The sequence below is a fragment of the Papio anubis genome, chromosome 5, assembly GCF_008728515.1.
Source record: "Papio anubis isolate 15944 chromosome 5, Panubis1.0, whole genome shotgun sequence".
NCBI classification, from domain to species: Eukaryota; Metazoa; Chordata; class Mammalia; order Primates; family Cercopithecidae; genus Papio; species Papio anubis.
In genome coordinates this window covers 86186568-86209428 of record NC_044980.1, presented here as the reverse complement: position 1 = coordinate 86209428, position 22861 = coordinate 86186568, and the positions used below count along the sequence as shown (strand labels likewise).

The 22861-nt window shown below is 39.8% G+C and overlaps 1 pseudogene; it reads right to left on the bottom strand.

Moving 5' to 3' along the window:
- Positions 1-10318: 10318 nt before the first annotated feature.
- Positions 10319-22861, bottom strand: part of LOC100997919 — a 38043-nt pseudogene continuing 25500 nt past the window's right edge.

The following is a 22861-nucleotide window of genomic DNA, read 5'->3' as shown; positions in this document are numbered from 1 at the left end:
ACAACTTTTTCTCTCCTCATGTGACTGACATTTACCACTATTTTCCTCTTCTCTTAACACAGCATTATTTATTTATTTATTAAGAAAAGAAACTTTCCAGAACAATAAATAGCATAAATTATTCAGCCAACTTCAGTCCAGCCACATAAATCATACTCAAGCAGACAAGCTACTTGTGACAAATGCTTTGTCTAACAGAAATATACCACTGAAGGTTTAATCAGAGGCTCTAAACATTTCAGACTTCCTCACTTTTATTCTTGGCCAGAAATTCTATTTCTCCATCTACAGAGGCTCTTGAGAATGTTCTTTTTTCTCCCATGAGAATATCGTGACCATTTTCATCCACAGTAGGGAAGAGGGTGTTAATAAAAGTGCACTTTTCTGAAGAAAAATTCAAATAGGGGTTGGCAAATCTTCTAAATTCTTGAAAGCATATTTCAGGGCCAACTGTGGCTATGTTAATAGCTTTTCACATGATAGGCCATCAAGTCCTACTTTTCTTGACTGGTCAGAGGGTTCCCACGTTGACCAAAGAAAAAGTAAATAATTTGGAAGCAGAATTAATCCAGTCTAGCTGGCAAAATCGGGAGACAGGGGTTCCTCTTTCGTCTTGTCATGGGCTCTTAAGGCTTCTGAGACTTCAGTTGTTTTATCTGAAGCTTCCTCCTTTACTGCCTTATTAATATAAATGGGATCCATAAAAATGCTTGATTATACCATGGTAGGCTAAAATATGCCCATAAAAATTCTTTTTTTGGTAAGCTTCAAATAATGGTGATTTTTTTTTTTTCCAGTAAGAGGAATGAAATCTTAGTTCCCCTAATACTTTAATTGCCAACTTTTTCCTTTCATAATGTTTAACCAATTCCTGGACGGTCAATGATTCAAAGCATTTATGTTACTGGGGACATGTGCTATTCAAAAATACCTTGAAACTTTATACACACACACACAGAGTAAGTCCACGTGTGATTTTGATAACCATTTACTCTGAGGGAAAGGAGATTGGGTTGTCTACTTTTAAACCATTATGAAAAATTGGGAGAAAGTGGGGATAAGCTGGCAGTGGCAATGGCAGTGGCAGAGCATTCAGGGATTGTGGTCCGGGGGTACAAAGGCAGGGAACTTGTCACAAAAAAATGTGTCTACACCTATGATACCCCCACCGTTGGTGTGGGAAGGCAGTCTCAGCAGGCCAGCACCCCCAGCATGTGTGAAGGCACCCTCAGGGACCCCAGAAGGAAAGGCACCACCTGGACCTCCCTGGGGGCCTGTTTCTGCAGTGGTTTCTGGATTCAGCCTTGCTTGCCTTACAAGCTCTGAGTGAATTGTGGCCCAAGCAGCTGTGGCCATGGCCCACGTGACCAAGTATTTGTTTCTGATGCACATGTGGCATTTTGCCATAAAAAGGTACAGCACATGGATCTCCAGAGGAACATGCATCAAGTTTATTTTCTGACTAGTAAATGAATAAATTTTTCTGACTCAATTGGGAATGAAAGGAAAATAACCTGCCTTTGGAGCTATCCCAAGATCTGATTCCTTTGGAGCGGTTCATGTAATTTAACAGCAACAACCCAGTCATCAGAGAACTGCAGCATAGTATATAGCCAACTATAAGCCTTGCAGATGAGGGAACTCTGGATCCACAGGGGCTAAGAAGAAGTAGGTAGCTTTGAGCAGTACTCGGTGAGAGAATTTAGCTCAGGGAAATGTCAGTAAAATTCCCAGCATCCTATTTTAGATAGACACATTTAAATCCCCAGGTTTTTAGAAGATAATAGTAGAATGGACTCTTAGAAATACTTTGGTTGTGAATATTGTCTGTCCAGAGTTTGTGTCAATTTGGATATATTTGTCATCTATTTTATCACGGTTAGTATGAAAGAAATTGGGGAAAATCCATAGTAGCGTAGTGAAGATGCTAAAGAAGTCAAGTGCAAGAATTGGGATCTTATCCCAATAAGATTTCAGAATTTTTTAAATAAAAGGAAAAAAGTCAGTTCAATGCAGAATTTTACGAAGTTTTCAGTGAACAGCTGCTCATTCTGAACTTCATTTCTCTTAACCAAGACATCGCTGTCCATAAGTAGGGTGAACCTATGTCCCAGTTTACCCAGGACAGTCCAGTTTATGTCTAATGAGCAGGCTTAATTATTAAGAATACCCCCTTTTATTCTCAAAATTGTCCTGGTTTGGGAGATAAATTAGTCACCCTAACCATAAACAAAGCTCTCTCTGAAGTTAATAGATTTATATAAATGATGAAAGCTGGAAAAATTTGATTTGTTTTTCAAATTTGTTCTTTTAAGTCATAGATTGAGCAGGCAGGGTATGTGGAGACCAGAGCAAACCATGCCTGGGTGAGAACACGCCTAGGCCCTGTGTCTTTCTACCAATTGCTCTCATTCTGTTTTGTATTTTTTCCTCAGAACTTCTTTGAGGATATTTTGAAATGTTTTCAGATAAACTATTTACGACTTCCAACAAATTTCAGATTTTCTTTATAAGTTGTAATATTTAGAAAAAAAACCCTGAAGAACTGGTTTTTATGACTTGCTTAAATGTTTGTAGAGAGTTGGAAATGGAATCAAACTTAATTTCACTTCATTGTGAGAATTATCTTGGGTCGTATGTTAGACTAGATTCTAGTCTTCTGAGGGCAATCAACAATGAATTATAAGTAGGGTATGACCAACAGATTCATTTTTTATATGGCATAGGAGAAGTTCTGGTTCTGCCAAAGTTAAAAAAACTGCCAATGAGTTAACTTAAGAAACAACATGATTAAAAATATTTGTAAACAGGGACACTACTTATTTTAAAATACTTGAGCAAGATTTTTCATAAAATTGGAAATTTCAGTTAATCATACTACTTATGTTAATTCCCTAGATGTTAAAAATTACACTTCATTGCTTGACAGACTTTTATGATTAAATACATGTTGGTTAATGTAAGGTTGCTGTAAATAATGATTTTTTTTGTGTTTTTCCCCCCCCCAAAGCGTGCATTAAATTAATTACTTTAAAATGCATACATGAAGTGATTCATTCAAGGTCTTTGGGAAAACAGGAAATGTGGAGTACTGGTATGTTTTGTTAGGAATATTATCGTCTAGTTTGGTTCACTTATTTTCTGTGTAACAAAATTCTAAATTGTTAATTGAGGAAACACCTGCTTTACCTGATTTTCTTAAGTGCACTGGATGGATACTGAATGCCTTGAAGCAAAAGTCTTATTAAACCAAGGATCCCATGATATGGGCTACAATGGATGGATTATTGCATCCAAGAGAATATTATACTAAAACTTCACTGCATCATGGTCCTCAGGGACTTTGCTATAGAATTACTTGTAAATTGAACCATTTTATAAAAACATCCTTCTGATGCTTCAGAATTTCACAGAATTGGATCAGAAGAGATACTTTGTTATAGATAAGAAATTGATTGGAAGAGAAAAGAAATATTAGAAACAAATGGCCATTTCTTGACGTGAAAAAAGAAAAGGAAATGACAGGCCACATAGAGCCCATTTTATTTAACCTCTCTATAAACTGCCTGGAGAAACTCAAATGATAGAAATGTCCAAACTGTGTGCTGTCATTTTCTTGGCCCAATCACCATGTTATACTCCTCTGGCATAGCCATAGGTGTGTGGGCAGCATGGGACCTGAGCTATCCCAATAAGAGGACTTTGAATACTGGACTAGAAACACTTTCTCTGAAAAAGTTTGAACTTCATTTATAGCTGAAGCCATCCGACTTCCCCCACGGGAAGCCAGCTTTAGAGTAGTCTATCGGACACTTTTAGGGTAATGTTACTGATAAAATTGCTGTGAGGATTTAATATGGAGATGCTACACTGTGAAATTTTCAAGCTTTATGATGACTTGAAAATATGGGCTTTTGGTCAATAAAAAGTCAAGCTCATGAGAACAGGTTGAAGGAAGATTTTACAACCTAAGCAAGTAGCTCTTATGAGCAACGACTCAATACATCTTTGTTTTCTTTCTCCATTGCTGATCAGTTTCCATTCTCTGATTTGTCTCCACCCTTTCAGTTTGATACATGGATTGGTTTCCCTCTAGGTTCCATGGCCCAGCGCTTGGGAATTCCCTATCTATCTACCAAGGGGCATGAGAAAACCCCATTATCAACCTTCACATGTTACTGTGGCTGATGAGTGAACAGTACCCGGCTATCTCATGTTATTAGAGCAGTTTTACCTAATCACAAAGTAGCTGGACATTCCAATCATTCCTTAGTTAAGTACAAATTTCCTTTGAGGAAAACCAGATTCAGAGGCACAAGCTGTGGGAGCTTGTATATTCCAGAAATGACCACAACAAGATTTTCCCTTCAGCATGTTTTCCAGAATTCTGCCTGTATTAGTTCGCTTTAACGCTGCTAATAAAGACATACTCGAGTCTGGGCAATTTACGAAAGAAAGAGGTTTAATGAATTTACAGTTCCACATGACTGGGGAAGCCTCACAATTATGGCGAAAGGCAAGGAGCAGCAAGTCACACCTTACGTGGATGGTGTGGGCAAAGAGAGTGAGAGCTTGTACAGGGGAACTCCTTTTTATAAAACCATCAGATCTTGTGAGACATATTCACTGTCACGAGAACAGCACGGGAAAGACTTGCCCCCATGATTCAATTACCTCCCACTGGGACCCTCCCACAACATGTGAAAATTCAAGATTACGTTTGGGTGGGGACACAGCCAAACCACGTCACTGCTACTCCCCCAGCAAAAGGCAGAGTCTAGGTCTCTTCCGCTTGAAGCTGGATGGGCTTTTGTGACTGTTTCAAAAGGAATAGAGTATGACAAAAATGATGCTATGTGATTTCCAAAGCTAAGTCAAAAGGAGGGGAGACAGCTTCTGCCTGACTTCCTCCCTATGGATGCTCTCCATAAGAACCCAGTCAGTATGCCACAAGGAGGCCCAGGCTATGTGGGGAAGAACCTGGGCTCCCACCAGCCAACAACTGGCACCAACTTCTCGCCCTGAGGGTAAGCTCTCTGTCTTGCATGTGGATCATCCTGCCCTCCATTGGGCTGCCCCTCCTAATGCTGTGTGGAGCAGAAATGAGCTTTCCCTGATGAGCCCTGTCCAAATTGCAGATTTGAGAGCAAAAATAAATGATTGTTATTGTTTAAATCATTGTTTTTCGTGGTTTGTTATGCAATTGATATTAATCCCCACTAGTGTATGAGGTCGTGCTGCCATCACGCCCACTTTCTAGAGAGGAAACAAAAGCATCTCAACAGGTGAGTAACTTGTCAAGGCCACCCCAGTGATACATGCTAGAGGCAGCTTCCAGAGCTGCCCCCACAGCGCAGCTTTTCACAGAGGGTAGAGCACTAGTGTATCAGTTATGACTCACAGTATGGTGGTGAATAGGGTGAACCACTGGAATTTGAGCATATAAATAGTGCAGAGCACTGCTCTTGATCCTGAGGGAATCAGTATGGAACAAAACAAACAGAAGTCCCTGCCCACGTGGAGCTTCCTTTCCAGTGTTTTGGCGACAGTAATAAAGAGCCCTTAGCATATGCTATGGTTTGAATATTTGTCCTTTCCAAAACTCATGTTGAAATATAATTGGCATTGTAACAATATTAAGAGGTAGGACCCTTAAGAGATGATTAGGCCATGAGGACTTTACCCTCATAGATAGAATTAATGCCATTACAAAGGGCGAGTTTGGCCCCCGCTTGTTCCCTCCTTGTCCTTCCACCTTCTGTTATGTGATTATATGGTGAGAAGGGCCTTGCAAAATGTTGGTGCCCTGATCCTGGACTTCCAAGTCTCCAGAGCTGTGAGAAGTAAATCTCTGTTTTTTATAAATTACCAAGTCCCATGTATTTGGTTATAGCAGCACAAAATGGACTAAGACAGCATATAAGGCATTTAACACAGCGCCTGGCTCATAAATGAGACATGAAAATTGGTTATTGGTATAATTGTTGAACATTAAGAGAGTGTGGTTATTATTTGTGATCCTCATGTTATGAACAGTGCCACTTGTCCATTTTAGCAGTCAAATAGCTTGGATGGGTAACAACATTTGATTTGTGTGAGCAGAACGTGAATTTGAAACTGACTGAGATCATTCTAGCAAGTCATATAGTACTGGTATTTAATATTCAAATGTTATATGATGGCCTCTAGGACCTTGTGGACCTATAAAAAGGGGATTATAAAAATAATTTTATAGATATTAAAAAAGAAACTTCAATAGAAAAATAAAGTAAAATCTAGACTATCTGTTGTGTAATGGTGGGCAGGGACTGTGTTGATGATTGAAGTCAACAGATAGTTCTCAGCTTCCCGGTCTGTCAAATCTTTTCCCAGAGCTGATAAGCAGCAAAATTGGCTGGTTTAAATTTCACTTCCTTTTATTGCTCCCTTGGAGATGCTAATGAATAATAGACAAGGAGAGGCAGAGAACTCAGGTAATTAGTCTGTTGTGGATATTTAGACTTGGAAGATACCTTTGCGACTCCTCTGATCTAGTTGCCTCATTGCAGAGTTTAGGAAACTGAGGCTTAGAAGGGCTAAGTATCCTCATGACACGTGACTGGTGAGTATCGGAGTGGAAACAAACTCTTGAGGCTTTGACTTCTGGTCCTGCACTTTATAGCTTCTCCTGATATTCACTCAAGCTTCCCCTCTCTTCTCCTCTCCTCTCCTCTCCTCTCCTCTCCTCTCCTCTCCTCTCCATGTTTTCAATTCTTAATCATCTGGGGCCTATGCACAAGTAACTAAGTGAAATTAAGATTTCTTTTTTAATATAGTGGTCAGTGAACAAAGGACCAGAAAGGAGCCAGGATTTTCCTTTAGCCAGAGACTAGGAAAACCAGTCTCTGTGCACGTGCTTAGGCAACTGACTCTCCCTGGAGTGCCCAGTGCCCACTTTATTCTCACCCACCTCCTTCCCCACATAAGGAAAGACTGTTCATTCTCATAGTCTGACTGTGATGCCATGAAGTCTTCTCTGACCACCTGGCTGAGCTATTGAGATGATTTCTTTCTCCTTCTATCTTGTATTACAGCCCCACATAGTTGCTTCTATTCTAAATTGTAAGCTCCTTTAGAGTAGACAGGCATTACAGCAGATGGGATAATGTAGTAGCAGCCATGACTACACCAATCTGTACGTGATATGATATGTATTGCATGTTCTTCCTAGTTTGGTAAGAAGTTTTCAACATGTCCCTCTCAGCACTTTGCAGTTAGCCAGCTGTATGGTATTGTCATATTTTCAGAGTGCTAGTAGCAAGAGTAATGAGGTAATGGGGGAAAGTACTTTTTTATCACACAATTACTAATATGCAGTTAGCATATTAAATGATTGAATTTATTCACTTTGTAAACACTTATATCACTTACTAAGTAAAAGAAAGCATGTTAGGCTCTGTTTTAAATAAAAAGTAGAATAAAATTACAGAGTCTTTTCTACTAGTGAATAATAATATGTTCAAACCTTATTTTCTATAATGCTTTTTCTATCCCTTCCAGGAAGGAGATGGAAGTCGAAATAGGAGTTGGAGAGGTAGGTTGTTGTAATTTTATTTCCCTTTACAGCCGCTCATTGGAAACAAATGTAGAGAAGCAGCTGTGCTTGTGCTTGTGTAACTTGTAACATATGCAGCCAGGATTAAGAACTGAGCAGCCAATGCTTTAGGGTTATCCTTTCTTTTTCTTGCCATTTTAGGCATCAGAACCTTGATTTCCATCGTCATTTGTGTCCACCTAGCTCAAATATCTAACTGAAACAATATTTGAAAGGGCTATAAAATTATACAATTATAAAGAGAGTTAAAACCTTAATTGAAAAAAATAGACCCTACACAAGAATGTGTGTGTGTGTGTGTGTGTGTATGTGCATGTATTCTGAATATTTGAGATTAACTTAATTTTTCTCCACTAGGAACTAGTAAACTAGTAAAATGTAGTTTAGAGAATTTTTTTTTCTTTTCTTAGATGCTCTAAATTTATCTTGTTTTTTGCCCAGTTGTATTAATTAGGTTACTCCAAGAGTCAAATACACAAACATTTCAATAAAATGTGGTAACTTCTACAATTGAGATGTATATAAAGATCACAGGGAAGGAATCCTGAATTTGGCCTGTGGGAACCAGAGCAATTTTTTCACAGAGTAAACTTTCAGTGGAGCGTTGAGAATGAGAAGGTGTTTTCTATATGTGCAAGTGGGAGTGGGGAATCTTAAATTGAGTGAATGGCATTGATTCAATTACTTACCCACTGAACAGTCATTTATTGACCATCTTCTACATGCCAGAAACCTCTACATGTGGTGGATGCTGTGGATACAAAAACGAAGATATAGTCCCAGATATCAAGAACTTGCTTGGGGAGAAAGACACAAATAGATGATTATAAAATAAGATTGTGGGCCGGGTGCGGTGGCTCCCGCCTGTAATCCTAGCACTTTGGGAGGCCGAGGTGGGTGGATCACGAGGTCAGGAGTTCGAGACCAGCCTGACCAACATGGTGAAACCTTGTCTCTACTAAAAATACAAAAATTAGCCGAGTGTGGTGGCGCCTGCCTGTAATCCTAGCTACTCAGGAGGCTGAGGCAGGAGAATTGCTTGAACCCAGGAGGCAGAGCTTTCAGTGAGCCAAGATCATGCCACTGCACTCCAACCTGGGTGACAGAGTGAGATTTCATTTTAAAAAAAGAGTGTGCATGGATGCTGGGTCAGTGGCTCATGCCTGTAATTCCAAAGCTTTGGGAGACTGAGAAAGGGAGATTGCTTGAGACCAGTGTTCAAGACCAGCTTAGGTGACATAATAAGATCCCATGTCTACAGAAAAAGTTAAAAATTAGCTGGGCATGGTGGCATGTACCTGTAGTCCCAGATACTCAGGAGGCTGATTGCTTGAGCCCAGGAAGTCCAGTCTGCAGTGAGCTATGATTGCACCATTACACTCCTGCCTTGGTGACAGAGCAAGACCTTGTCTCAAAACCAAAACTCAAAAAACAAACAAACAAAAAATGTATGCTCAGAGAATCAGAGGTATAAAGGAAAAATAAAAAATGGAGTGAAGGTAGGTGAAAGCCAGCTTGGTTTGGTATGAATATACCAATTTATGAGGAAATTTGAATGCACTTAAGAGATGGAGGATTCTATAGTGTCTTTGATGGGAAACTATTGAGAAATTTATGCAGTTAGATTTGCTCTCATTTAATATAACAATATCACTTTCAACAGTGTGAAGGGGACAGACACAAGATATGAGACAACTGCAGTAATTCAGGCAAGAAGTAATGTACACCATGACTGGCAGAAGCAGTGAAGATGGAGAGAATAAATAAAATCTTTTATTCACTGATTTGATATAAGGTTAAAGGAGAAAAATACTTACAGAATAAATATAAATAAATGCCAGGGTTCAGGTTTTGCAATGGACGAGAGACAGAACATGTAGACCAAATACAGTCTTGAAACGAAGATGATGTATCAATATCCTTTGGCATTTTCAGATGAATATAATCGGAGAAATTAGAGTTAAGAGTCTGAAGATCAGAATAGTGCTATGATTAATTTAGGTTGGGGAGGTAGAAGAGAGCTGGTGGTAGATGATAACACTGCTTGATAAGTGTATGTAGGATGAGAAGAAAAGAGAGACAAGGATAGAATTTGGAGAAGCTTCAGAACATAAAAGGAGGGTAGGAGATGATGAGCTTAAAAGGATGCTGGAGAGCAATAGCCATAGAGAGGAAGAGAAAAAAGAGAGTTTCATGTTAGAAACCGTGAGAGGACAGTGTTTCAGTGAAGGATTTAGCAATAATATTAGACTCCAGAGGGATCATGGAAGGTAAAAGCTAAAACTATTGGATATTCTTCCCCACCTCCCCCGCCGCATCAGCAAGTGTTCAGGCTTTATTTACAATGCTAACACTGCAGGGGATGAACAGCCTCCATCTGGGCCTCTCTGGTCAAAACCACCTTTTTTGGCCGGGCGCGGTGGCTCAAGCCTGTAATCCCAGCACTTTGGGAGGCCGAGAGGGGCGGATCACGAGGTCAGGAGATCGAGACCATCCTGGCTAACACGATGAAACCCCGTCTCTACTAAAAAGATACAAAAAAAAAACTAGCCGGGCGTGGTGGCGGGCGCCTGTAGTCCCAGCTACTCCGGAGGCTGAGGCAGGAGAATGGCGTGAACCCGGGAGGCGGAGCTTGCAGTGAGCCGAGATCGGGCCACTGCAATCCAGCCTGGGCGACAGAGCGAGACTCCGTCTCAAAAAAAAAAAAAAAACCACCTTTTTGAGTCAGAGGCCCAGGCCCAGGCCTCCCAGGTCATGGTACTCTGCCCTGAAGCCAGAGAAACTGATGGACTGGGGCGCCAGGCTGGGCAGGTTCATGAGGCAGGCGGTCTGCATGGCAGTTAAGTCAGGTACAGTCACCAACAACCAAAGCTGGGGGTGCTGCCACAAAAGTAGACATGTGGGCATGCTGGGAAGAAGAACGGGTCAGTTTTGCAGAAGGGGTAACAACCTAGGGTGTCAGGGGTTGTGGGCTGATGTGACGGACCCGCAGGGTCCACTCCAGGATCTCCAAGTGATCCTCCATGCTGCTGTATCTGAAAATGTCACACGTTCTGTCCCGATGTCCCCAGGAATCTGACTCCATCAATGGTGGCCTGGTAGGGTTTGATGACTAGCTGGAGCATGGAGTAGGCAGTGGCCAGCGGGAACATGCAGGGGTGGAGGGGCTGCTGGGGGAGTGTGTAGTTGGTGGGATCAAACTCGCCAGGCATCACGTCCACCGGCACTGAGGGGCTCAGCTGCAGGAGAATCTCATCCAGCATCTTCGTGACCTCCACGCTGGCTGCCTGGGTTTTCTTGGTGAGGTACTTGGCCTTGTTGATAGAATCTCTGCTGTAGGTGGTGTGGCCGAGGGGGTTGCTGGCAAGGATGACCCAGGAGACCTGGGCAGCGCTGTACTGCTCCCCTTCGTCCCCAAGCTGCCCCGTCACCACGTCCACCGACAACTGGATGCCCAGCGATCTCTAGCCCCCACCTCCACCCAGGCCCAGGCCAGACACCAGCAGCAGGAACCTATCTGTGTCAAGCGGGGGTGCGGGCTTCTGGGGAGTGAGGTCAGCAAAGCAGTGGTCTTCCATCAGAAACTTACCGTCGTCTCTCACGGAGCCAAACACGGCCCTGGTTACAGGACTGGCCCTGTAACCAACTTTGACACGTCAATAGTGCCTTTTAGTTTGATACGCTGCAGTTCATCTTCCAAGACCAGCTCGTGGATGTATCTGGGTGGATGTATTTGCTGCGAGGAGGCTCGGGGAGCAGGTTGTGCTCCTAGCTGATCTCCCGCAGGATGGAGGGCTACAGCTGCATGGACTTGAACAGAGTGCCCGCCAGACAGCACTTCTCCCGGGGCTGCAGCTGGCACAGCTTCTTCACTCCCACTCCACTGCCCCAGTGCTGCTGGGCCCGGTTCTCCTGGAAGGGTCTCATTTGGATGAGGCGGGTGGCATAAATATGGGAGTACTGCTGGCTAAAGCCGTGCTCTCCGCGGGACGCGCCCCATCCCCAACTATTGGATATTCTAAATGGATCATTGATGGATATGATATAAGTTCCTTTCCGTAGAATTCTGTGCACTTCTGTTTATTCCTTGACCCATTGTGACTTTCTGTGTGTTATAGTGGGTCAAGGAATAAACAGATGTGCAAAGTTGAGATTTTGAAAGTGAATTTTCTTTCAAGTTATAGAAACTTGTAGGCAAACAGAAGAGCATATTTAGGGTAGTGCCTATGGGGTGTTTGCATGATTAAAGAAGACTCTTAAAAGATAGGGTGATGATGTTCATAGGTTTGCATAGTGAGGGAGAAGGAACCGTGGAGAAGGGAGGCTGAAGGATGAATAAAGGAGTGGGGATAATTGAGTGAACAATAGCTCAGAGAGGCAGAGGGATAGAAAATGAAGTTGCTGATTCGGTTTTGCTTGTCCCATGCTTTTCTTGTCCCGTAACACACTGAACTGGGCAGGACGCTTCTTTGTAAAACCTGAATATTAACTTGGTTTCTGTATTTATCTCCGCGGTGTTGAATTGAAAGAAACACAGTCTAGCCACCAAAAAAGTAAGTACATTTTTTTATTGGTGTCCCTCTAAAAATGCCCAGGGCAGGGATAGTACCGTCCTAGCTTTGAACAAAACTTTAAAAATTTCTCTTTTGATGTCTCTTTCCTTTGACAATTTTTTTTTTCACTTATTACAGCTGCATTTACTACAATTTTCCATAGTGTATTATTGGACAATGAAACAGACTACCCTTCCTTTTTCAACCTTTCTTTCTCTTCCCAAAGTCACATGCTTTTGAATCTGGCATAAAAATCTCTCCTGCTCCCTCTCTACTTTCCAAAAGAAGTTCGCCCTATTAGTGTGAGGACTTGATGATGGATGGAAGAGAGCAGACAGGCACATGGAAATAAGAGGAATTAAAGCCAAATAACCGACCCACTAGTTGTCAAACTTGAACATTCATCAAAAACACCTGGACAGCTTGTTAAAGCCCCCGTTACTGAACTGTACCTCCAGAGTTTCTGATTCACTAGGGTCTGGGGCGGAGTCTAAGAATTTGCATTTCTTTAGGTTTCCATGTGTTGCTGATGCTTTTGTGGGACACACTTTGAAAAACCACTCAACTAGCTCGCTTAATAGGCAGCAAATCAGAGCAGACTCGGGAGCAATGGAATAAGATTACTAACATGAAGTATGAGGCACAGTCTTTATTACAAACAAAAGGGCAATTCTGCTTATTAGAAGACCTGAAACAAGATCTGCTTGATGCTGAGCTCCTGACTGGCCCAAGGTCATTTACTCCTTGCAGGGCTTCACTGGGTCCACAGTTTGATAAAGAGGTACATATAGGAGTGGCAACTGGCTGAGCCAGGTGTTAGGACTGGAGGGATTCAAAGATGGACAAGGAGGCAGGCTTTTACAAATTAGTTTTACAAAGGACAAGCAACTGAGGCAAGTGAGGTAAAAATTAGTATTTCAATATTTTCCCCAGAGAGTCTCAAGAAGTTCTGTGACCCATTCAAATGAGTTTTGCAGCCAGACATAATTTTCTGACCCTTTAAATGAATGCTTTTTTTCCACCTACAATGTATCTATTTACAAGCAATTACATTGCTTATGAGTCTAATGTCTATGATAGCTTTACCAATTTTGAGAAGTAATAAATTCCCAAATGCATGTCTTAATCTATGTAATTATGCATAACTTTAGTGAAATTGAAGCCATACATTTCTAGTTCAAGTTAAACAATCAAATTTCCATATTGTTGAATAGCTAAACAGATTTTATGCTTATGATATCCCTTAAGAACTTGTTAATGTACATTTTACAATGTTGTGCTCCACAGAAAACATTGACTTATGTCCAGGTAAACAGATGCCAGAGCAGGGAAGAATATTATGGGAATGAGTCTTTATTTTCATAAATTCTCATATAATTTTAACAGGTGAAAAAACATGTCTCATTTCCCTTAAGATTTACCTTTTCTAAGTAAGTAGTATTTAGAATTTCATGTTGCTGTATCTATTGCTATGCAGTTGAGCAAGTTAGATTGTAAGGAAATAACCATATTGGAGAGAAGAGAAAAACAACAGACACATAATCACCTAAACTTTGGACAAACCTCTGAAATGGAAGCCAATCTAGCAATGAAATCACAATGAAATTATAAATTTATGGAGGAAAAGCTGGGAGGTTAATTTTACCCTTTAAAACCTCAATGAAGCACAAAATTCAGGGGAAAAACTAATAATTATGACGAAGAATTGTAAGATTTGGAACATCAACTCAGCAAATGAAGACATTACCACATGGCAGACATTAGCCAATAAAAGTCATCCAATCACTCTAAAATGAGCTCGTAACACAAAATGTGAGCACTGTGGATTTCCAGAGAGATGGTGCATTTATTAAAAAAATCCATTTATTACTTTCTACAACTGAACTCATCCAATGCACATTTACTGAGCATAGACAATGCATGAAGAGCACAGACAATGGGCTTGCACTTTGTGTGAAGTGCTTAGGAGGATTAAAGAATAAGTTAGATACAGGTCCTGACCTTAAGGAGCTTACAGTTTTTTTTTTGAATGTGTGACTGGAGGGAAAAGAGATGAATAAATAACCATAAGATAAGGTGAGGCACCAAAGATAAAAAGCAACTCTTTTGACAAGGCAGAAAAAAATGAGTATGAGAAACTGGGGAGGAGGCGAAATTTAAGATGACCTTCAAGAAGGAGAAGCAACTGAACTGAGCTTTATGGCATGCATAATAGTCTTTGTTTTTTTATTTTTAAATATTCTTAAAGTATATACTATATCATTACACTGAAAATGCCACAAAATACACCTACAAGTGGCAATTTAATGTAAAACCAACACACTTTAACATGTGAATCAAAGCACAGTACATAGGATTATAAAAAGATTGGTGGGTATGGGTGATATACCAGACAGAAAGTTAGTTTGTGCACCAGCAACAAACCTCTCATGTATCTCAGTGGCTTAACATAACTACAGTTTATTTATTATTTACACAAAATTGGCTGCAAGTCTGCTCACTCTTTAGCAACTGTTTGCCATGCAGTGTCTCAGGGACCTTCTCTTTGGTATTATCACAGAGCCTCCTCTCTGATCGCTGTATCAGGAAAGAGAGTGCTAGTGGATTCATCTTGACAATTAAATACTCTGGCCTGAAAGTGATATATGTGGCAATGAGTCACAGGCCATTGGCCAAAATTAGTCACATAGCCGTGAGTGCCTTCAAGTGTTCAGAAAAGTGTAGTTCTCTTGCATCTTCAGATGGGGTTGGATGTAGGTGGGATGTGGCAGAAGATGAGGTTGGAATGTCAGGGTTAAATCAGATTCTGAAAGACCTGATGTGGTTTGATAAGAAATTTCACCTTGGTTTTATATGTAGTGGAAAAACAAAGGTTTTGAATAGGGAAGATATAATAGGCACTGTGCAGAAAATGACTTTGGTAAAAAGCACAGAGGGTTGTTTAGAGGTAGGCAGAACCTTTAGAAGACTCATGGAGAAGCTGGAGCAAGTAATTGGGTTCCAACCAACGCAGTATTAAATAATAGCATGAGTGGAAAGGATGAAATGGATTCAAGAAATGTTCACAGGTCGGTTTAATTGGAATTACTTGATATAATGACTGAAGGAGAAGGAAGAGTTAAATATAATTCACCTTTCTATCTTGGTTTACTGAGTGGGTGGTGATGCTGTTAACTGATGAGATAACCATTTACCCAGAAGCAGCAGAAGACTTGGGGTAAACTTGATTGTGATCCTTGCAAGAAAATCACTTGGAGATATTGACCAAGCAGTCACAAATACATTTTTGAATCAAAGAAGAGAGGCTAGAGCTAGACATGGAAATATGGAAATACAGTAGCACCCCCTTAGCCTTGGGGGATATGTTTCAAGACCTCTGGTGGATGCCTGAAACCAGAGACAGTAGTGAACTCTATACATACTATGTTTTCTTCCCTATACATACATGTCCGTGATAAAGTTTAATTTATAAATTGGGCACAATAAGAGATTAACAATAATAATGAATAATGAAATAGAACAATTATAACAGCATACTGTAATAAAAGTTATGTGAATGTTCGCTTTCTCTCTCTTTCTCAAAATATCTTAATATTTCCAGGCCATGGTTGGCCATGGGTAACTGAAACCCTAGAAAGCAAAACTGCATATAAGGAGGAGCTACTGTAGTTGGCCTCAAGATGACAATGGAGGCTGTGGGGTTTCCCAGGGAGAAGAGGCTGAGGATGAAACTCTGGGAAACCTTCACTGTGTGAAAAGGTGGATGCAAAGCCCAGGTCTGCTCATTTCTAGAACAGAAGCTTTGTATTAGCCTAGGGCTGCTGTAATGGAGTACCACAAATGAGGTGGCTTAAACTACAGACACTGTGTCACAGTTCTGGAGGATAGAAGCCTGAGATCAAGGTGTTAGCAGAGTTGGTTCCTCCTGAGGGCTGTAAGGGAGAATCTGTTCCATGTCTCTCTCCTGGCTTCTGGTGATTTGCTGGTGATCTTTGGTGTTCTTTGGCTTTAGCTAAGTCACTCTGATCTCCAACTTAATCTCCTTGTGGTGCCCTCTCTGGATGCATGTCTGTATCTGTGTTCACATTTCCCCTATTTATAAGGACACCAGTCAGATTGGATTAAGGCCCACTCTAATGACCTCAGTTATCCTGATCATCTGCAGACTCTATTATCAAATAAGGTCACATTCACAGGTACTGGGGTTAGGACTTCAACATATGAATTTTGGGGTAACAAATTCTATCCATAAAAGGCTTCTTCTACCCCTCCTTCTAACATGATTTGGAGTAGGGGGAAAGAAGCCAGACTGCAATAGGCCAATAATTAATAAGAGATTTTTAAAAAGCCAAGGCTGGGAATGTAAACTATTTATTTGGAACTACATCCATTACAAGTCAAATGATGAGGGCAAGGGCTCTGTGGCTTATACAATTTCCAGAACAAACTACTTTACAGTTTGCCAAAGAATCATTCAAAGTCTATGGTATATTAAGAGTGCTTGCTTGCTGCAAGATTCTTTCTTCAAACTAAAACACATGGGCTTGCTTGTTTGGCAAAGAATGCATATATCCCTAGAAGATGAGCTAGTAATCATTTGCTTTGCATTTAGTGTAATGTGCTCTTTTCTGATGAAACTTGGAAGTTTGAGTTTGAAAAACGATGTGTCTAAGAGAGTATGGACTAAGCAATTTTAGATATGGCAGAGCAATAAAAAACATTCTTGCCATAGATTCATTGGAGGTACAAGGACACAGATTAACCTTGGGAGGTATATTATAGCATTTATTTTTTCAAAAGAAAGGAAAGACTTGGTATTTAAATTCTTGCTTTCATTTGAGGAAGGAAAAATATAAATCTTGGGATATCTGAAAAATATTAAAATGTTCACGGAATTAACCATCAGTGATAATATCAAATGTCACATTTCTACTCCATCTCATATTGGGAAAAACTGATGTAACCGAATGGTGGTGTATCAGGCTTTTTCCCTAGGCATTATGGTGTGTTAATTTTCTACCAAAAATTTTGGGTATTAATATGGATATTCAATTTTGTTTTGGGTCTTAGATGAGGTGGTTTTGTGATTTGCAGTTGGATTTAACATAAAAACAAAGGAATTGAAGTATTTTTGTAACAGAATTTTAATAGTATCTGTCTTTCAATGACATTTCTTTATCCTCTTTTTTTTTTTGTTTTAAAAATGATACATGTTGAGAGAGAAGCTAATTGAATACATTTTTCCTAAACATTATACATTAAAATCAGTGATGCTTCTACAGCAATCATGTTCTGAAAGAGCACTTTCATATCTTATGGGTTTTTGTTCTTTTACACAGTTCATATGAGTGGAATATACTGTTCTTGGGAAAAAATAATGATAATGTAGACAGATATTGAACTTATCTCTACTCTGATGGAAGTTCAGTGTATGTTGCTGATTATGTATGATACGTTTTCCATAAATAGGCACAGAGTGACCCCAGTGGAAACTGAGCTTGCAGGGTAATTGTGCTCAATATTGTTTCCCTATCATGCATGCCTATCATTCTATTCTCCAGTTGGTCTTGGAGACTTCACTGTTGCTTCTGAACCTGGTACTAGGAACCGAGCCCATTCTTTATGGTTTGCCTTGTTTCGACAAGTGTAACAGCATCTCTCCTTATTTCACCCACATTTCTACATTATTCTGATGGCAAAGGATTAAAACTTCTTTTATGAGAAAATACTAAAAATGTTAACTCAGAAGAAGGTCTGTGAAAAGAACACTGAACTCGGGATCAGAAAACTTGAATCATTTAGGTGCTATTTAGCCTTGTTAGTCTACTTATGCGCTGCATTCTTGGACAAGATATTTGACTCCTTAGTAATTCATTAATTCAGTAAGCCATTAACTCATTCATCTCTTCATCTACTCCTTTTCACCAAGCATTTATTGAATGTTCCCTGTGTTTTAAGCACTGTGTTAAACACAGGATGGTAAGATAAAAATCAGACATTCCTTTAAAGGCATTCACAGATAAATTAGGAAGAGTTAAAAAATTATGATAGGAATGATATGTTACAGTAGAGATAATCATTAGTAGAATAATGTGATTTCTATTGCTCTTTTTACTTTTATAAGTTTACGGTTCTAATTCTATAAAAGTTCTAAAAGTTATTCACATACCTTTTGACTTTGGGAAAAAACAAACCCAGAGATACAAAGATAAAAAAGTAAACCTGTTCCTGTACTTAACGGGCCACTGGTTTAGAAGAAAAATGGATGGGTAACTGAATGCGTGTGTGTGTGCGTGTGTGTGTGTATACCTTATTTGTGTCTTTGGAGTCCTTGGCCTACAGCATTGCTCTATTACTGCAGGCATCCTAGCTTGCTGGGCAGTAATTCATTCAAAGTAAGGAATTTGAAGTGAGTGGCAGCATGAGTGGTGCTAGATGGAGTAAGGAAAGAGACACAAAACTTTGTAATTCTCATTTCCATATGTGGGTCAAAATGGCAAGGAAAGTCAGAGAGGCCAGAAAGCAATAAGACTCCAGAAAAGTACTTGGTATTCCTTCCTGAACCCAAAGAAAATTTATAAAGAGTGTAGGCAGTCCATGATTTACAGAAATATATGGCCAAAAATGAGTCATAATAATGAACGTTTCTTGTTTTCTAAATGGCTATAGATTCCATTTAGGCCCTAGTAGAGTAATTGCCTTATAAGACTAAAAATTCTCTTTAGACAGTCTTGATGGTTAATACATACTACTCCAGAAGTCTACTTCGAATACTTTTCAACCACGGTTTTAACAAAAAGGAACTAATAATATTTCCACAGGTAGACTTTAAAAAAATGTAATAGAGATCATATGATTGACATACTTCCTCTGTTTAATCACACAAACATAATCCAACTCAGGAATTTCAGAGTTAATACAGTGAATTAGTTTCAAAGTATTAGAAGGGCTGGGGCACTGATTGAGTAAGGTTACCTAGAAAGTAGTACCTATATTAAGCCACTACTACCCATAGGCCTAGAAGTCCAAAGGAGAAAATAGTGTTACCTAGAGTCCATATGCAGGTGAGATTGCTGAAGTTGAAATTGGGTTACCTGAGTAGAACTTGGAGCCACATATACCTATCATTGTTATGGCTGCTGAAACTGCCTTTAGAAGCTGGGAAGAAAATGGCCTCCTTCTTTCTTCACTTTTCTTCCAGTGCCTGCCTTCCACTGGCAAAAATCTAACAGAAAGTCAAGGGAACTTGGGAAAAATAGCTTTGCTGGCTCCCTGTCCGTGAGGTACAAAAAAGGCAGAGAAGAACAAAGGAGGAGCCGGGAGACAACACCCCCTCCAGAACACACGTCATTGTCTCTTCTGTCTTTAATAATCTGTTAATTTTCCTGAAACTCCTTCATCACTATGATGCAGTGAAGGGAAGAGTGAGTTAAACTAAGGGAAGGAGGAAGATGTTACATAGCGACAGCTACTGAGAGAATAGAAGGGAAATTAGGCAGAAAGGTCTGAGAAGAGGGAAAACAGAAAAGGCATATGAATGGCAAGGGGTCAGATAAGAGTTCTGTCAAATGTATGCTTAATTGGGCTCAAACCCTTTGGGTTGGAGTAAAGTGAAGGCTAACAGAAAAATCTAGTTAAAATTGTGGGGTTCATAGATAAGGGGAGGGGTTAAGTTAAGCTTGATAGTTGCTTCAGGTTCTATCCTGAGAACTTTTCAAATTCCTTGAAGAAATCCCATGTTTATCATGGTACAACACTAATATGGCAGCACACGATTGGTCAATTAGAAATGCTGAAGGAAGCATTAGACAAGTGCATTAAACGATGCCCCTGGTTGCCCATGGCCCATGAGATTATCTAGGGATTCCATAATTTCTAGAGTGTCCTGTTATTAAGAGAATCAGTGCAATGCAAGAAGCCTGGGGTTGGAACAACGATGCTGCAGAGTACAGGGACTGTGATATAGGAGGTTACAGCAGGATCTAAGGACTTTGGGAATAGTTACTACCCTGACCTCTCTGCCTCCTCTCCACACCCCCAAAGCACTGGGCAGTAAAAAAGCACAAAATATTGCACACTAGAACAGGGTGTTCAATAACCTGACACAGAGGGGAACGGACCAGCAGAGGCCAGCAAAGACCCAGACGCTAGTATGTAAGTCACCATGAGAACATGGGATTATCCTTTTATACCCAGAGAGGACCTTGGGAAAAAGAGAAGGAGGTAAGATCATTTGAGAGGGAGAGAATCAGCTTTAGTACAGAGTTTTAAGCACAATTTTTTTTAAAAGCAATTTAAAGTTCAAACTGGAAGATTACAACATGGATATACGCAAAGCAAGATAAGGTGAGTTACATGGCAGTGGGGGGAATTCACACTGTAGAAGCTTATTCTTTGTCATGTCATGCTTCTGATATTATGAAAGATGTACTACTTATAATTGGTTATAATGAAAGTCAACATTTTTCCAACTGAACCCCTTTTAGAATAGAAAGTTTAAGATTTCAGGCTGGGTGCAGCAGTGCCAGCCTGTAGTCCCAGCTACTCAGGAGGCTGAAGTGGGAGGATCATTTGGGGCCAGGAGTTCAAGGCTGTAGTCTGTGATGATTGTGCCTGTGAATAGCCACTGCACTCTAGCCTGGGCAACATAGCAAGACCCAGTCTTTAAAAATTAACAAATAAAAGATTTCAAATGGTCTGTGATATATAAAGTAGAATAGTTCCAGAAAATTAGTTACTTTCAAATTATTGATATTTATTATTTCCTGTGATATAACATAGTTAAAGCTAATTTTCAGGAGGAAAGTTTCATTTTGTAATTATTCATTATTTATACTCTGATGGGGATGGGATTTGGTATTCTTAAGACTCTACAGAAAACATGACCTTTTGTTCTGAGAAGCTCATAATTGAAAGTGATTCATTTATTTGCAAAGATAGGGTTATTGTAGGAACAAAAGGATAGTCTTTATTAAAGTTTATAAGCCAAAGGATATGAGATTATTTCCATTCGTCCCCATCTTTCCATAATGCTTTTGTAATGGGAACAAATATTAAAATGATCCATTCTTGTCTAAAAAGGTTATATTCAGATTTGGACAACTTAATAAATAATAGAGAACTCCTAGGTAACCCACCAACCATGGGATCTTGACCCCAAAGGTGTCAAACCACTTTGAAGTAATCCAAAAGCACATCAATTGTATTTTTGTATATTTTATTTATGTTTGTGTGAACTACCATATTAAATTGCATTAAATAACTACTTAAATAAGTAAAACAATAATTTAGAAGTAAAACCATTTTATGTTTGGGCTTAGACTCCTCTAAGCAATCTATACAGACTAATTATTTGTGCCCGTACATGCATGGTGATCTCAAAATAAATTCATTTATCGTTTTATGCATTAACTTCTCAGGCTGCTTGGGTATCATTCTCTGTTGGCTATTATATTATCAGGTCACCATCGTGCTAAACTGTAGGACATGTTAGCTGATAATTCCTGAAAAGTGCTTACTTTTGAAATAAAAAGCAAAGCAAAAAAAAAAAAAATCAAGCCACAATGCTGACTGAAAAAAATATTTATATTTATATTAAAGCCCTTAGCTAGATTCTCAGACACATCACTGCTTAAAATGCAGTCACCTGACAAAAACAGTTCTAATTATTACCCCCTTGGGCGAACATTTTTCAGAGTGACTGGCTAAAATGCACTCCAGCTCATAATTTCTGTCTCTGACAGTGGAAGACATAACCTAGTTTCCTCTAATGCAAAAGTCTCTAATCTAGAGGGCAAGACCCTGCTCAGTATAACACTGAAGGGAGAAAATGCAATTTGAGCACAAGGAAATTGCACACATAGTTGGATAGTTCTACCACTCTCGGTTTTTTTTTTTTTTCCTCCTTGGGTTTAAATGTCTTGTTTTATTTTATACTAAATTATGACCTGGCTGAAATTGCTATGTTTTCTTTGTCATATTCTAGAAACCTCTTACTATAAAAGTGAAGGTTATGCGATAGTTCCATACTTTCATTTTTTAAGGGGGTGGGAGTGCTCACATTTTGACAGTTCAGCAGTGAAAATATTAAAAGTTACTGTGCTTGCTACAGCAATATTTTTTTCCTTTGAATAATAGCTCTTTTGTCTTGGCAAATGGGGCATATATACTGCATTAGGAAAAGGTAATTAAATCTTTTTGAAATGACAGAAGTGCAGATTTTTTGATTTGGACTAATCAGTAACAATTTCATTGTTGAATCTCTGAACGAACAAACTTTTATTATTGTTGGGAGAGGTGAATTAACCTCAAATTGTTCTGGTTCACTTCACAGGCGGTGGCTGAGTAATACATCACCCTGAAACAACTGATAAGCCAGAAGACGAAAGAAGTTTCAGGGAAGTCAGTCAGAAGTCTTGGAAGGAATGCAGCTATGGGAGGGCATTACTGGGAATTTTCATGAACAATTTTATTTCTGTGAATTGGAGAGTCATTGCCCCTTTCCCATCTTTTTCTGCTGACAGCTGCTGCTTACCTCCTTCCTTCCAGCTGGGAGGGCAGCCGCATGGCTGCGTATGCCTCTGACGCCAGGATGGCTCCTTAGCGAGCAACTAGGGCATCAGTTTCCTCCTGGAGACTGCACATGTCACCTTCACGTCTCATGCATCTTCCATCATTTATGTGAATATATCAAGAGGCTCTGGTAGAAGGCACT